The sequence below is a fragment of the Vitis riparia genome, chromosome 10, assembly GCF_004353265.1.
Source record: "Vitis riparia cultivar Riparia Gloire de Montpellier isolate 1030 chromosome 10, EGFV_Vit.rip_1.0, whole genome shotgun sequence".
NCBI classification, from domain to species: domain Eukaryota; kingdom Viridiplantae; phylum Streptophyta; class Magnoliopsida; order Vitales; family Vitaceae; genus Vitis; species Vitis riparia.
Genome location: NC_048440.1, coordinates 9744008 through 9758680, shown reverse-complemented (window position 1 = coordinate 9758680; position 14673 = coordinate 9744008). Strand labels below are relative to the sequence as shown.

Sequence of the window (14673 nt, the reverse complement as noted above, 5' to 3'; positions counted from 1 at the left end):
ATGCACCAAAGTCATATACAATCACTACTATAAAAAACTAATATAATGATGCTTCATACCTTGACAATTGTTAAAAGTGTCAATATTTTGGAAAAAAAAAATAGATTTATATTGGTGCTTTAGGAACAACAACATTTTTTTTTAAAGATTATAATGGCATTTTTATTCCTTGGCGTTTTTTAAGAGTGTCATTATAAGAAATGCTTATATTTCTTGGCATTTTTAAAGAGTGTCATGGTAGGATTTTATGTTATTAACTACCTTGATGATTCTTACAATCACTATTTTATCTCTTACTATATAAAGCCCATGTTTCTCATTCTCATACCCGAAACCTTCAAACCTGATAAAACATAAAAAACCTAGAGCACGTACCCACACTAGCAACCTTAACCTATCACCACTACCATAGAAAGTGACTTCCCTTTTGATGTCTTTGCCCTCTCTACCCTATGTGTTGCTTTCTCTTCTCTCCAATCCTCCATTGGTCATGTTCCCCCTTTGATTGCGAATGAAATTACAAGATCTCTATGGTACTATATTATAAACCCCTGATTTTGCCCTTAACCCATATAGGTTACTACCCTAGTAAATTATCGTAATTCATTGATTGGTAATCTTTGATTCTTTCTCAAGAGCTTCATGGAGGACAATTATGGAATTTTGATGTGATCATATAAACTTCTGGTTTTTTTTTTTTTTTATTTTAGTTTAGAATTCTTTGTTGCTTGAACTTATTATTTCTTTTAAATATAATTTGAATTGTAAAAAGGAAATTTGTTTTCAGAAGACAAATTCATGATTTAAATTAAACAATAATTGATTCCATTTTCTTTAAAAATATGAAATACAATAAGAGTTTGATAATGAATTGGGATAAGATTTTTTTTAAAAAATATAGAATGATTTAATATGATTCAAGCATTTTGTTAGCATTATCTTATAAATTATAGAAATCTAAGTATTAATTAAGATTGTTAAATGTTTAAATTGAAAACTAATATGTTAAGGTTACCAAATATATATTTTAAGGTTTTCTTTTATGCTAAAATATTTTCTTTCTTTCTTTCTAATATTTCATGAACCATAATTGAAATAAAAATATGAGTTTATTAATATGTCAATAATTATCCTTCTAATACCTCATGAACCAAAAGCAAAATTGAAAATTGAAGTTTATTACAACTACCTAATTCATGTTTTGAAATATAAAATAGAATGAGTTAGTTCTTTTAATAATGGAATTGCTAAATCAATGTTCTTTTTTTAATATCTGATGAACCACAAATTAAAAATAGAATATTTAAGACATTACAACTATTGAAACGCAACTTAAAACATGAAATGAATTGGTCTTTCAATTAATAACAATTATACAGTGTATATACTTTCATAATATATATATATATATTTACATGGTTTAAAGTGCACTCTCTTCATAACTCAAACACATTATAACCGGTCACCATGTCAGCCTATCCATTACCAGCTATACACTTAAACCTTATAACCTATACCAACCCATAACCTAGTTCCTTGCAGCTGCAACCAACCGTCCCATCTCCCTGCAACTGCCCAAGACCCATCTCCACAACCTTCACCTCCTACCTCCTACCTCCAAGAGTTTGCAACCAAAGTAATCTTTATTTAAAAAAAAAAAAAAAACAAAGTAGTGTATCTTTCAAATTAATTGCCAAACTACTCACTACAAGAAAAAAGGCCATTGTTGACAGTTTTTTGCCGTTAAGATAAGATATATCTGTCAAGATAGGTTACTATTTGTATATGTCATCTATGCCAATGTCAAGAAAAGTTTAAAGCTAGCTTGACATATACATATGTCAAGATTTCTCTATTTCTACTAATGATGAAATCTTAATAGTATGATATCTATCAATGTTTCTTTTACTTCTGTCAATGTTGAATTTAACATATGACAAGATTACTTGATCTTATGTCAAGGTTAACTTACTCTTTTGTTAAGGTTACTCCAACAAGTGTCAAGGTCAGACGTCATATATGTCATGATTAATCCCACATATGTCAAGATTTCTAAATATATATGTCAAGGTTAGATTTTATATATATCATAATTGTTTTATATATGTCAATGTTTGGTATCACATATGTCATAGTTGCCACTGCACATGTCAACATTAAGCATGAGCCATATGTCAATATAACTTATGAAAAATTTAATATTATTTTATTATATTTTTTTATTTTTTAATGGAAAATGAACATGTTATATACCATATGAAACCTACCTCAAAATTAAATTTGGTATATTTTTAATTATGCTAATCACAATCAAGTCCCGAAAATAATTTAAATAAATTACTATTTAAGAAAAAAAATCATTACATATACATTAAATATTAAGAACACAATTCAATAAATGTTTTTCAAGTACCTCTCTATTTTCTATATACAAACAAAACCTAGCTAAAAACATTCAATTAAAATAATATACAAACTTAAATTGAAAAGTACAACATTATCTTCATAAGAGGTGATCTTTGTTTCTGCATCATTGTCTTCTTCTTGACGTATTTCTTAGATACCTAGTAGAATAAACACAAAATTAATATAAAATTAAGTAACAAATACAAAAAAATTAAAAGATTTTTTCATAGGGCAGTAAATATACTAACCTTCAATATCACAAAAATAAAATAAATACACCTATTGACCTTTAATATCATCAATTGTAATTGAATTGATTTTGTGATTCTAGATTCAATGTAAAACACAGTGGATATTCAAACTCACATATCCTCCAGGATGAAGCCTCATCCATACTTATCTCTTGCTTGAAGCCCAATCAATGGTGAAACATGACCTCAATCAATGGTGAAGCATGACCTCAACAATCCTAAGGTTCAACAAAACTCCATGGCTCTCAAAGAACCAACCTGCTTATGTGTGCCTGATACTCTTATTATTGGGCTCAACCAAATGAAACACAAGGCCCAAGTAATAAAATATTATAACATCAAACCCATGCACCAAATATTTGAAGCCTAATCATAAAGCAAAGGAGACCCAGGCCCATATAAAAATTAAATTAAAACTACCTCAACAATTACTGTAGAGATCCAAGGAAACTTACCTACGTCTCTTGAAGCCCTAAGATGAAGAACGAAGTGGCAACCATGGAGATGGTGGTGTTGATGTCAGTCCAACAAAATTCAATAGGTAGTGCAGGAGGTACCAAGGTTGTGGGCTGCAACAATGGTGGCTATGATGGTGATGGAACATCAAGAATCACATCAGGGTTATGGCAAAACATCGGGAAGCACGTTTGAGTCGTAGTGAACATGGGAACAATAGCCATGGGGGAATATAAAGATGGTGGCATGGTGGCTGTGGGCCTCATGGATGGTAACAACACAGGAGATGGAGGTGGTGGTGTAGAGGCTGCCATGAATATGAGGATGAGAGGATGAAAAAAGAAAGAAGATAGAAGAAGAAATAAGAAAAAAAATAGGAAAAGAAGAGAAAAATGAAGATGGGGAAGATGGGGCGGCTGTAAGTGGAAGGAAATGGAATAGAAAGGAAAAACAAAAAACTTATATATTAAGCTTTTTTTAATGGCTCAGGCAAAAGCATAAATGTAATGGGCCCGCCCAAACTAAATAAAACGGCTTAAAATATTTTAAAAGAAATGGGTCTATGGATTGATTTTTCAATTAGTTATAATACCTAAATACTAATTAAGTTATTCTTAGTAGATTTAATGTCCAATTAAACACAAATAATAATTTAATTACCTAATACTTGTGAGACCTCGACCCAAGTTAGTGGCAATATATTTTAATTCCAACAATTAGAAATATAGAGACATAACTTAGTGTCTTATCCAAAATATTAAAATAAGATTATAGGTATAGTTTTCAATATATTGATATTCTTTTTTAAATGGAAACATTATCTTATCCTTTTTAATCACAAATTTCTATTCAAAATAATAATGAATATGCTTGTAAAAACTACCAAAATTTGATAAAATTGCCTTAAATTAGGATTTTGTTTTTCAATAACTCAACCTTAATAAATTAAAATAAAATAGGCTTATTTTCACTTACAAAATATATGTTAAAGTGACGGTACCAAATATTCTAATCTTAAAACATTAATTTATTAAATATTTATTAACTTATAAATTTCTATTAAGGTTGTGTCATTATAAACCATATAAAAATTTAGCAAATGCATGTATGTCATTATTACTTTTATTTAGATAGAAAAGATTAACCATACTTTGGCTAATGAATTTTTAGTCAAGATTGCATATCATTAAACCAAGAAAAATTTAGCAAATAATATATATGTCACTATTGCTTTCATTTTGGTACCTTGACATATGAACATATTAATTATAGATTGACTTATAAATTATTTGTCAAGGTTGCATCATCATAAGTCATGGAAAAATGCAATAACTATTATATATGTCATTGTTGATTTAATCTAAATTGTATATGTCATAATTGTTCATTTAAATAGACAATCTTCACATATATTATCTTAAGTCAAGATGATATATGTCAATAATGACCTTTTTTCTTGTAGTGACTCTTTTGAGTCCACATCATCAAGTTGTCTTTGACTTGTCTTTCCTATTTAGCACACTTTTCTTTCCTAGTAGCACACTTATATTTTCGGTGTCTTTATATATATATATATATATATATATATATATATTATCCCAAAGCCCCTGTATTTTATCCGAAATCCTAACTATCATCTTCTCTTCTCACCGTCTGCGACTCCCACCATCTACGGCTCCCACCAGCGGCTCCCATTAACAACGTCTTGTAGTGCTAGGTAAGTTTTTGAAGCAATTTAATTTTGGGTAAAATAGTAGCCAAATATTTGGGTAAGTGGGTATGAGGACAGAAATGGTTAATGAGTTTTTTCTTCTTATTTTTCTCATCTTTCTCACTAACCAAACAGAGGAAAATGAAACATTAAAAACACCAAAAATAAACAAAGAATCAAATCGAACAAGTGGTTCATGAGTTTGTTTGCCCTCATTTTCCTTAGCTTTCTCACTAACCAAACGGAGGAAAACGAAACATTAAAAACACTGAAAATAAATAAAGAATCAAATTAAAAACAACAATTAACGTTTTATGCCCACTTTCCTTGAATTAGCAACCCCCTATTTTATGCTCACTTTCCTTACAATTACCAACCTCCTGTTTTATGCCCACTTCTATTTGAAATTAAAAATAAATAAAAATAAATTTAATTTATTTTCAATCTATAAATGTTATTGCTATGACATATATATATATATTTTTCTTTTAGCACACCTAATATTTAATATTTATATTCTATTAATATTTATTTTAGATTTCTCATTTTGGCCAACTAGATAATTAAAAAATTAAATTAGTTAAATTACTACTTATGAATGGATAATATATTTGTACATAGATCCCACAAATCTTATAATATTTAATAGAAAAAAATAAATTAATTACTATTTTTGGAATTATTAAATTGTATAAAAGTTGGGAGAGTCAAGGATGTAAATGATAAAAATGGCCTTACTGGGTATATTTTAATTTTTTTTTCAAGTATTTTAAATTTATTAAATTGGTAATAAGTCTTAAAAATGGACTTTGGAATGATATTGTATGAAAATGTAAAATATTTGCAAAAAATTCTAAAAAAAATACTTACTCTTCCCTTTTAAACAAATCAAAATTATATTTTAAACATATTATTAATGTTACATTTTATAAAACTTTCATTAATTATATGTAAAACCATTACCAAAATGTTATATTATTAACAAAAAAATAAAAAATAACAAATAACACTAAAAATAAATTTAATATATAGAAAATATTAGTTTTTACTTAAAATTTAACTTATTAAATTATAAAATATAAAAATTGAATTAAATTAGAAAAATTTAAAAATTCACAATATATAAGCAAAAGTGTATCAATATGTTTATTTTCTCTTTTTTAATTATTTTAATGAAAAAAGAAATGGAAAAATATTAAAATATTTATAGTATTAACTATTAATTATGTTGAATATGTACACTTTACATCCATTTTTTAAACTAATATAAAATCAAATTTTGAACAAATTTAAAAAAATTTCCACTGAATATGGGTAGCTTAAACAACAAAATTTTAATTGTTAATGGAAAAATAACAACATTTTATTCAATTTTAATGGTAATAAATAATAAAAAATATTATTAATAAAAAAACATTGAATTATTTGGATATTAAACTGTTATTTGTTATTTGACTGTTGTTAATAGCATACCTTATTATTGTTATTTGTTATTTCATTAAAAATTGATGTTATTACTAATGTTTTCTATTGTGTAATTTTTGTGGTTAAAAATGAAATTGATTTGATTTTTTTTTTTTTTTTTGCTTCTTCTATAGGTAAACTATGTCTAATTTATCGATGGCAATATGTTGTTTTTGTAATGGGAAAATGGTGAGAACACAAACCGATGTTGATTATGTTGGGGATAGAGTTGTGGTTGAACCTACTGATGTGCCTCTTAGGACAACATATGAACAACTGCTAGAAATAATATACTTGGTCACTAATATCAATAGAGAACATTTTTAATTAATTCTTAGTTGTAAGTATCCTATGAAAAGAGGGAATAAATTCCAACCTTACCTAGTAAAGAATGATAGTGGTGTAGCTTGAATGTTAGAAATGCATAACAGATTTGGGATGGATGAAGTTGAGTTATTTGCTGAACAAACACCGATTGACTTACAAATGAATTCACCAATTGGTAATTGCACACCTTTGTTACTTGGTGAAAATGATGGTACTAGCAATGTTCAAAATCCATTTACTTTTGAGCATAGAGCAGAAGAGGATGAGGAAGATGAAGAAGGAAAACAATGTGATAATGACAATGTAGGAGCCAAGGATGTTCATAATGATGATAATCAGGATAGGGAAGGTAGCTCGTCTTTTTTAGCTGTTCGTGAGGCAATTGAAAGAGAAAAAATGAGATATGTGGTTGTGGATAGGAGAGGATATAACTTGTCAAACAATCTAAATCCAAATGATCTAGATGACCCAATTGAATTATCTCCAATGCAATATCATTTGGCACCATCACCATAGTTTGAAAATGTTGAAAACATTGGTCATATTGTGTCAAGTGATTGAACCCCATGGGGAAACACTCTTACAGGATATCCAATCAAAGACTTCACAGTTGGCCAAATATTTAATTCCAAAAGAGATTTGCAATATTGTGGACCCGCATTTTTCACGTGCGTCCCCACTCGATCGGCGAGACTCGCTTTTTATTTGTGAAAAATAATTTTTGGAAAAGTTGGAGTCGCCACTTATTTTATTTTTATTTTAAAGGGAAAATAAAACAAGAAAGAAAAACCCTAAAATGTGACTCCATAATTTTTGGAAAAAAGGCATGTCTTTGAAAAACCCGAGTCTTGGTCCGGGGATCAGGTTACTTATTGGGAAGGTACCTTTAAAAGGCAGCGTCCCTCTAAGCCCTATGAAGGTCTCTACTGACTAAGTTGAGGGAAATGTGACAATTAATCGGTAAATTATGGATACCTAAGTAGGCTAGGTGGTTTTAGAGAATGGCATGCCAAACACAATCAAATTGCAAATAAGGAGAGTTAGGGTGCATACCTGAACCGTTCTTCAAGCGCTATCATAAAACATAAAAGTTAGTGTAGAAATGTAGCACACAACATTTGTTTTATTCAAGCATATCAGGCATATATCAAGACATCCAAGAATCACGTCAAATATGGATATGGTCATCAATGGCATACAAGTCCATAGAGTTCTAGAAAATAGATGAGAAGAGAGCGTACCTGGATAGCGAGTCAGTACTCCTCTATGGGAATCAAGAGCATCTCAACAATAAATACGAAACAAATTCATGTATATCATCAAGAAGAATAAAAAAAATCAACATATCAAGCAAACAATATTGAAGAAGGTATAATGAATGTTGGACCCCCCACCAAAGTCCATATTACTTTTGCACGAATCGATTCAATGAATTCCATTGTTTGGAATCATGAAGTTTGTTCATGCTTGTTGAAAATCAAGAAAATCATGAAAATAGTTAAAAATCAGATAAAACAGTGAAAATGCATGCCCGAAAGGAAAATGGCAGCAAATAGCATGTTAAAATTGGGATTTTATACCTAGATGCTCCTAAGATGGATTTTTTCAAAGCTGGGAATATTCAGTTGAACAATGGTTTCAAAATTCAATTTAAAACAGTAAGTTCCCAATCAAAGAAGTAAATAGAGGAGAAGGTGTATGTAGTAAGGTTGCCATGATGGAGTGGAGTCTGGAGGTGTGATTGGGACTGCAGTGCTGGTGTTGAACCCCAAAATGCATTCTGCCCTCTTTTGGCACGTTCCGAAGCTCCCTGTTATTCACAGTTTTGGTGACTTCTAGTGAGGGATGAATAATTCCAGCAAACTTGGGTTGCTGTTGAGAAATACGAACCCTGGCGTAACCAACTTTCCCTACCCATGTCTTCCTTGGAGTGGTTTAATGCAGCTTGAGTGACATAGTTGACATATGGGTCCAGTATCATCTGATCTAATTGGGGATGATCTATGAATTCTTTAAATGATACAAACAAACTGCTCTTCCCCAGCATATTTCAGGTACTTCTCAACGACATTGTTGCTGTACTTCCACATGGAGAGGTGCCTATATTGACCCTCTAATTGGTTGAGCATTTCTGTTCTTGCCCCTGAACCCTCAAGTTCAAATACATATTGCACAACATAATTCCCAAATGGATCTTGGGACAGGATAAGAGCATTGGCAATAATTGTAGATAGCAAGTGGCATCTATGCTCACCATCAGAATGGCCAAGGCATTTTTAAAATACAAGCAGCCATAACAGTCTGCTGCAGGTTCAACACAGTGAGCACTCTTAGCTTCAAGAAGGAACTCGATATATCCAGGCATCAAGTACTGCGAGCAGCATTCTTGTAATCCCCATCTGAGCACAAATTCCCATTCCCAATGTCGTTAAGGTTAACAGCAGTAGCCTTCATTTTCTCAACATCCGTTTCAACTTGAACATTCATTCTCTCCTTGTTATAAAAAAAATTCTATTTCAAAGTTCTTCGCGGACTCCTTTTCCAAAGTCTGAATGTGTGGTGGGATCACTATGCACAAATCTCAAATTACCGTGTTCCCCCTTCTTTGATTGATCACCCTTTCTTTTGTAGTAATCTCATCAGGAACTGATTTTTCCAAGCTATAATTCATGGTGTTTTGGTCCAGATTTTAGTCCAAGAGATGCAGGCCTTTGATGGTCGAACTTCCTTTTTATCTCAAGCAATTCACGAACATAAATTATGGGAATATCACTAGGCTGAACCATAGTACCAGTTTCGCTGTCTTGTCAGACTGAATATAGTAAAATTGGTTCCTAAATAGGATCTCTTCTCTTTTCTATGCCTATTTTAGGTAGACATGGCATTTTGATTCCTCGATGCGACACAAAGCGGAGGAGGGGGATATATTGGTTCGAATTTTGACTGATTCAACCCATTGTGTTTCTGGAATCCTGTTAGAGGAACTGAAGATTATCATATCTTGTCATTCTTTCAGATTCAAGGATGCAATCTTTACTGACAGCACCAGAAGCAATAGCAACAACCACAACTACAAGTTCGGCTTGAACTGTTTCAGGTATTGTATCATCTAAGATCTAAAGACCTTCTGGAATTAGACAATTTCGATTATTGGATAGAATATCCTCTTCACTATTAGCACCAATAGCATTGTCACAGATCTGCTGATGGGTTAGTGAAGAATTAGAATTTGCCAGAAGCTGATTTAAGACCCCCATCTGGTGAGAAACTCGAAGACAATCAGCATGGTTATTAACTTCTCGATGAGGATGTACATAAGGCTGCAAATAAATTGTGATTGCTGGAATATCCATCCAGCATTGCTGTGAATCAAACTCCACTTGTTGTGGTCGTACAGCAAAGGGGTACAATTTTCCCAAACTGATAGTTCTTTACGAAAATATTGTGCAACTTTATACAGCCAATAACCTAACAAAATCTTGATCATCTTGTATCAGATCCTCAAATGTTGACATGGTGTCAGCCTTTGAATGAGCAGCTTCAACAGTAGCAGCAAACTTTCCCAGATTTGATGCAGCAGATCTCTTCACCATTGGCATGTCATCTTGACAAAGCTGGCTATATATTGCTATATTGAAGTAGATGACGTATTCTAGAAAACTGTGCTTGTCAACTGGATTAATTTCTCATGACATTCAGAGGAACCACGTACTTCTTCATTTGAATCTTCCCACCAAGCATTTAATTGAATTCTGGATTCTTATATTACCAATAGGATAAACAAACTAATTCCTGTAGCTTCACTTACAAGATCGTAAATACCTTGCTGCCATTCGTTCTTAAGTTTCAAAACTTTGCTCACAAACTCATCTGATTTGTCAATTTTCTCACAATTTCCTCATAGATTTTTCTGTAGCTCAGAACCTCGGAATTCAAGAATCCATTAGGAAATCGGTGGTGTAAAGCACAAGAACACAACAGTTTTGCGTGATTTAGGCATGCATATCTATCCAGAGAACAGTGACAATCTGCTGCTGATGGGTGCAAATCAAATAGGCATATAGTGCATTCCCTCTCGTTGATGGCACCAAAATTAGTCTCCATTTTCAATGCCAATGAAAAACCACAAAGAAATTCCCTCCTCATATGCTTCTTCTCAACATGTGCCTTGAGCGTTCTTGTTAAGATTCCATCCTTTCCACAGATCTATTTCCATTTTAAATTGTCCAAAGAATTTCTCTTCAATAAAGTTCCCGATTAGCTCTCACCACTTCATCCCTGTTCATGTACAGCCGTAGGCGTCGTTCTATCAAATTCTGGGCAGGTTCAATATCTTTACGCGAACCTTTCTTGCTATCAATTCTGTTGCATAACAGAGCATCCTGAGGAACCTCACTCCTCTCCTTGTTCTTCTCCAAATCTTGTTGTTTCTAAATGCTTCCAAAGGTTGAAATCAGTACCTTCTTCATCTCAAAGAAACAAACTACAGGAGCAACATGATCGTCAACGTATTCAAATTCTGGACTCTTCATAAAATCACTAGCGAATATGGTTTTGTCTAAAGGAACCAGACCTTCCAATCAACTTGGGGAAATATCCATGGTTCTAAGGATTGGAATGGATGCTGTTGAGAGAGAGAGAAAGAAGAAAGACCTTAATTCTCATTAATGTAATATTCTACTTACAATTGAGAAATATATATATATACAAGGCTAGGAGTCCTAACTACCATACATGTATCCTATATTAACAAGGAAAGGTTATATACTATAAATACATTATATTCAACACTCCCCCTCAAGCTGGAGCATATACGTCATATGCACCAAGCTTGTTACAAATATATTTAATCCTAGGACCTCTGAGAGATTTAGTGAAGATGTCAGCTAGTTGATCATTTGAATTAACAAAACTTGTAGCAACACATCCTGATGCGATCTTCTCTCTAATGAAATGACAGTCAACTTCAATATGTTTGGTCCTTTCATGAAAGACTGGATTGGATGCAATATGTAATGCGGCCTGGTTATCACATATGAGTTTCATCTGTTCATCCTTTCCAAATCTCAACTCTAGAAGAAGATGTCTCAACCATATGAGTTCACATGTTGCCAAAGCCATAGCTCGATACTCGGCTTCAGCGCTAGATCTGGCCACTACATCTTGTTTCTTACTCTTCCAAGATATTAGATTACCTCCAATAAAAACACAGTACCCTGAAGTGGAACGTCTATCTGTGGGTGAGCCAGCCCAATCTGCATCTGTGTAACCAACAACCTGAGTATGACCTCTGTTCTCGTACAACACACCTTGGCCTGGTGTACTTTTGATATATCGAAGAATGCGGATTACAGCATCCCAATGGCTATCACATGGTGACTGTAGGAATTGACTAACAACACTCACAGGAAAAGAAATGTCTGGACGAGTAATGGTGAGATAGTTCAATTTACCTACGAGCCGTCGATATCTCCCGGGGTCTCCTAAAGGCTCCCCCTGTCCTGGTACAAGTTTGACGTTCGGATCCATAGGTGTGTCTACCGGTTTACAGTCTAACATACCAGTTTCTTCCAGGATGTCTAAAGCATACTTCCTTTGGGAAAGGACCACAGCAGAACTGGATTGAGCTATCTCAATTCCCAAGAAATACTTGAGTTTCCCCAAGTCTTTGGTCTGAAAGTGGGTAAAAAGGTGTTGCTTTAGTTTCTGAATACCATCCTGATCACTGCCTGTAATGACGATGTCGTCCACATAAACAACCAGATAAATACACTGCCCCAAAGAGTTATGATGATAGAAAACTGAATGGTCTGCTGTACTGCGAAGCATGCCAAACTCTTGAACAACAGAACTAAAACGGCTAAACCATGCTCGAGGAGATTGTTTCAAGCCATATAGAGAACGGCGTAACCTGCATACTAAACCAGACTCCCCCTGAGCAACAAAACCAGGAGGTTGCTCCATATAAACTTCCTCGGCAAGATCACCATGAAGGAAGGCATTTTTAATATCCAATTGATAAAGAGGCCAAGAACACATGGCAGCCATGGAGAGAAGCAGACGAACAGAAGCAATCTTGGCAACCGGAGAGAATGTGTCACCATAATCAGAACCATAAACCTGAGTATAGCCTTTAGCAACTAAGCGGGCCTTAAGGCGATCAACCTGACCATCAGGACCAACCTTAACTGCGTAAACCCAACGACAACCAACGGTAGATTTACCCGAGGGTAAAACAACAAGATCCCAAGTGCCATTAGAGTGCAGAGCAGCCATTTCATCCACCATTGCCTGTCGCCAGCCTGGATGGGAAAGAGCTTCATGGGTGCTCTTTGGAAGAGAAACAGAGGATATAGCAGAAACAAAAGCAGAATAGGGTGAAGATAATCGATGATAACTCAAAAAATTGTAAATAGGATGAGGATTACGAGTAGAGCGAGTACCTTTCCGAACAGCAATGGGTAAGTCATTAGGAGAAGGCAGAGCCGGGGTAGGTGAAGCCGAAGGGATAGGAAGTGAGTCAGCAGGTGCCTCAGCAAAAGGGAGAGGAGCAACGACACGAGGGCGACGATGATAAACCTGAAGTGGCCGAGGAGGCATAGCATCAGGTGGGGAGACAATGGGAATAGGCAAGACTTCAGAAACAGGAAGAGACTCAGAAGTGGTGGAAAAGAATGGTGAGTCCTCAAAGAAGGTGACATCAGCGGAGATAAAGTATCGATGAGTCTCAAGGGAATAACAACGATAACCCTTCTGAAGTCTAGAGTATCCCAAGAAGAGACACTTCATGGCTTTGGCGGAAAGCTTGTCCTGTCCAGGAGTGAGAATATGAACAAAGCAAGTACAACCAAAGACACGAGGAGGAAGGAAATAAAGTGGTTGGTCAGGGAAGAGAAGGGAGTGAGGAATCTGATCATGTAAGACAGAGGAGGGCATACGATTAATCAAATAACAAGCGGTAAGAACAGCGTCCCCCCAAAAACGAAAAGGAACATTGCTATGGAGGAGGAGAGTACGAGCTGTCTCAACAAGATGTCGATTCTTGCGTTCAGCTACCCCATTTTGTTGAGGAGTATGAGCACAAGAAGACTGATGAAGAATCCCATGATGAGACATAAACGAAGTAAATGGGGCTGAAAAATATTCCCTGGCATTGTCACTGCGTAACACACGAATAGAAACATTGAACTGGGTTTGGATTTCAGCATAAAATTTCTGGAAAATAGAGAATAACTCAGCTCGATTTTTCATTAAAAATAACCAAGTACATCGAGAATAATCATCAATGAAAGTGACAAAATACTGAAATCCTAAAGTAGACGCAGTCCGACAAGGACCCCAAACATCAGTGTGGACAAGCTCAAAAGGAGACTTTGCCCGATTATTCAAACGCTTTGGGAACGAGACACGAGTATGTTTCCCAAGCTGACATGACTCACACGGAAGCGACGATAAAGTGGAAAAACGAGGGACCATCTTCTGGAACTTGGAGAGACTAGGGTGGCCCAGACGATTGTGAATGAGGAGAGGAGCATCAGTGGAAATGCAAACTGCAGGAGATGAATCCGAGGTGAGGTGATAGAGGCCTTGAGACTCACGTCCTATGCCAATCGTCTTCCCCGTACTCCGGTCCTGCAAGGTCACAAATTTATCAGAAAAGGTAATAGAGCAATTAAGAGTACGAGTGATTTTGCTGATGGAAATAAGATTAAAAGGACATTCAGGAGTATAAAGGACAGAAGTGAGAGGTAGAGAAGGCAGAGGAAGGGCCAAACCAATACCTTTAGCCACAGTTTGAGAACCATTAGCTAAGGTAACATTAGGTAAAGCAGAGGTAGTAGTAATAGAGGAGAAAAGATCCTTATTACCAGATAAGTGATCAGAAGCTCCAGAATCTAGAATCCAGGGTCCAAGAGAAGATGTGTGGGTAAGGCAGGCAGAGGCATTACCAGGCTGGGCAACAGAGGCAACAGAAGCCTGAGATGCGGAAGAGCTCGGAGCTTGAGGCAGCGGAGAATCAGAGGACTGGGCCACATGGGCAGTGCGAGGAGGTCGTCC

The 14673-nt window shown here is 34.5% G+C and overlaps 2 long non-coding RNA genes across 3 annotated transcripts; one reads left to right on the top strand and one right to left on the bottom strand.

Moving 5' to 3' along the window:
• Window positions 1-2324: 2324 nt before the first annotated feature.
• On the bottom strand, window positions 2325-3751 carry LOC117924087. Its single transcript, XR_004652716.1, has 2 exons — window positions 2773-3751; window positions 2325-2564 (listed from the first exon to the last, which is right to left on the bottom strand). It is a non-coding gene; the product is annotated as an uncharacterized LOC117924087 (long non-coding RNA).
• A 4933-nt stretch (window positions 3752-8684) lies between these two features.
• LOC117924363 lies at window positions 8685-10455 on the top strand. 2 transcript variants are annotated; one of them, XR_004652760.1, is made up of 3 exons: window positions 8685-9712; window positions 9814-10019; window positions 10113-10455. It is a non-coding gene; the product is annotated as an uncharacterized LOC117924363 (long non-coding RNA). The 2 variants fall into 2 exon arrangements; XR_004652759.1 differs by having other exon boundaries at window positions 8685-10019.
• The last annotated feature ends 4218 nt before the right edge of the window (window positions 10456-14673 follow it).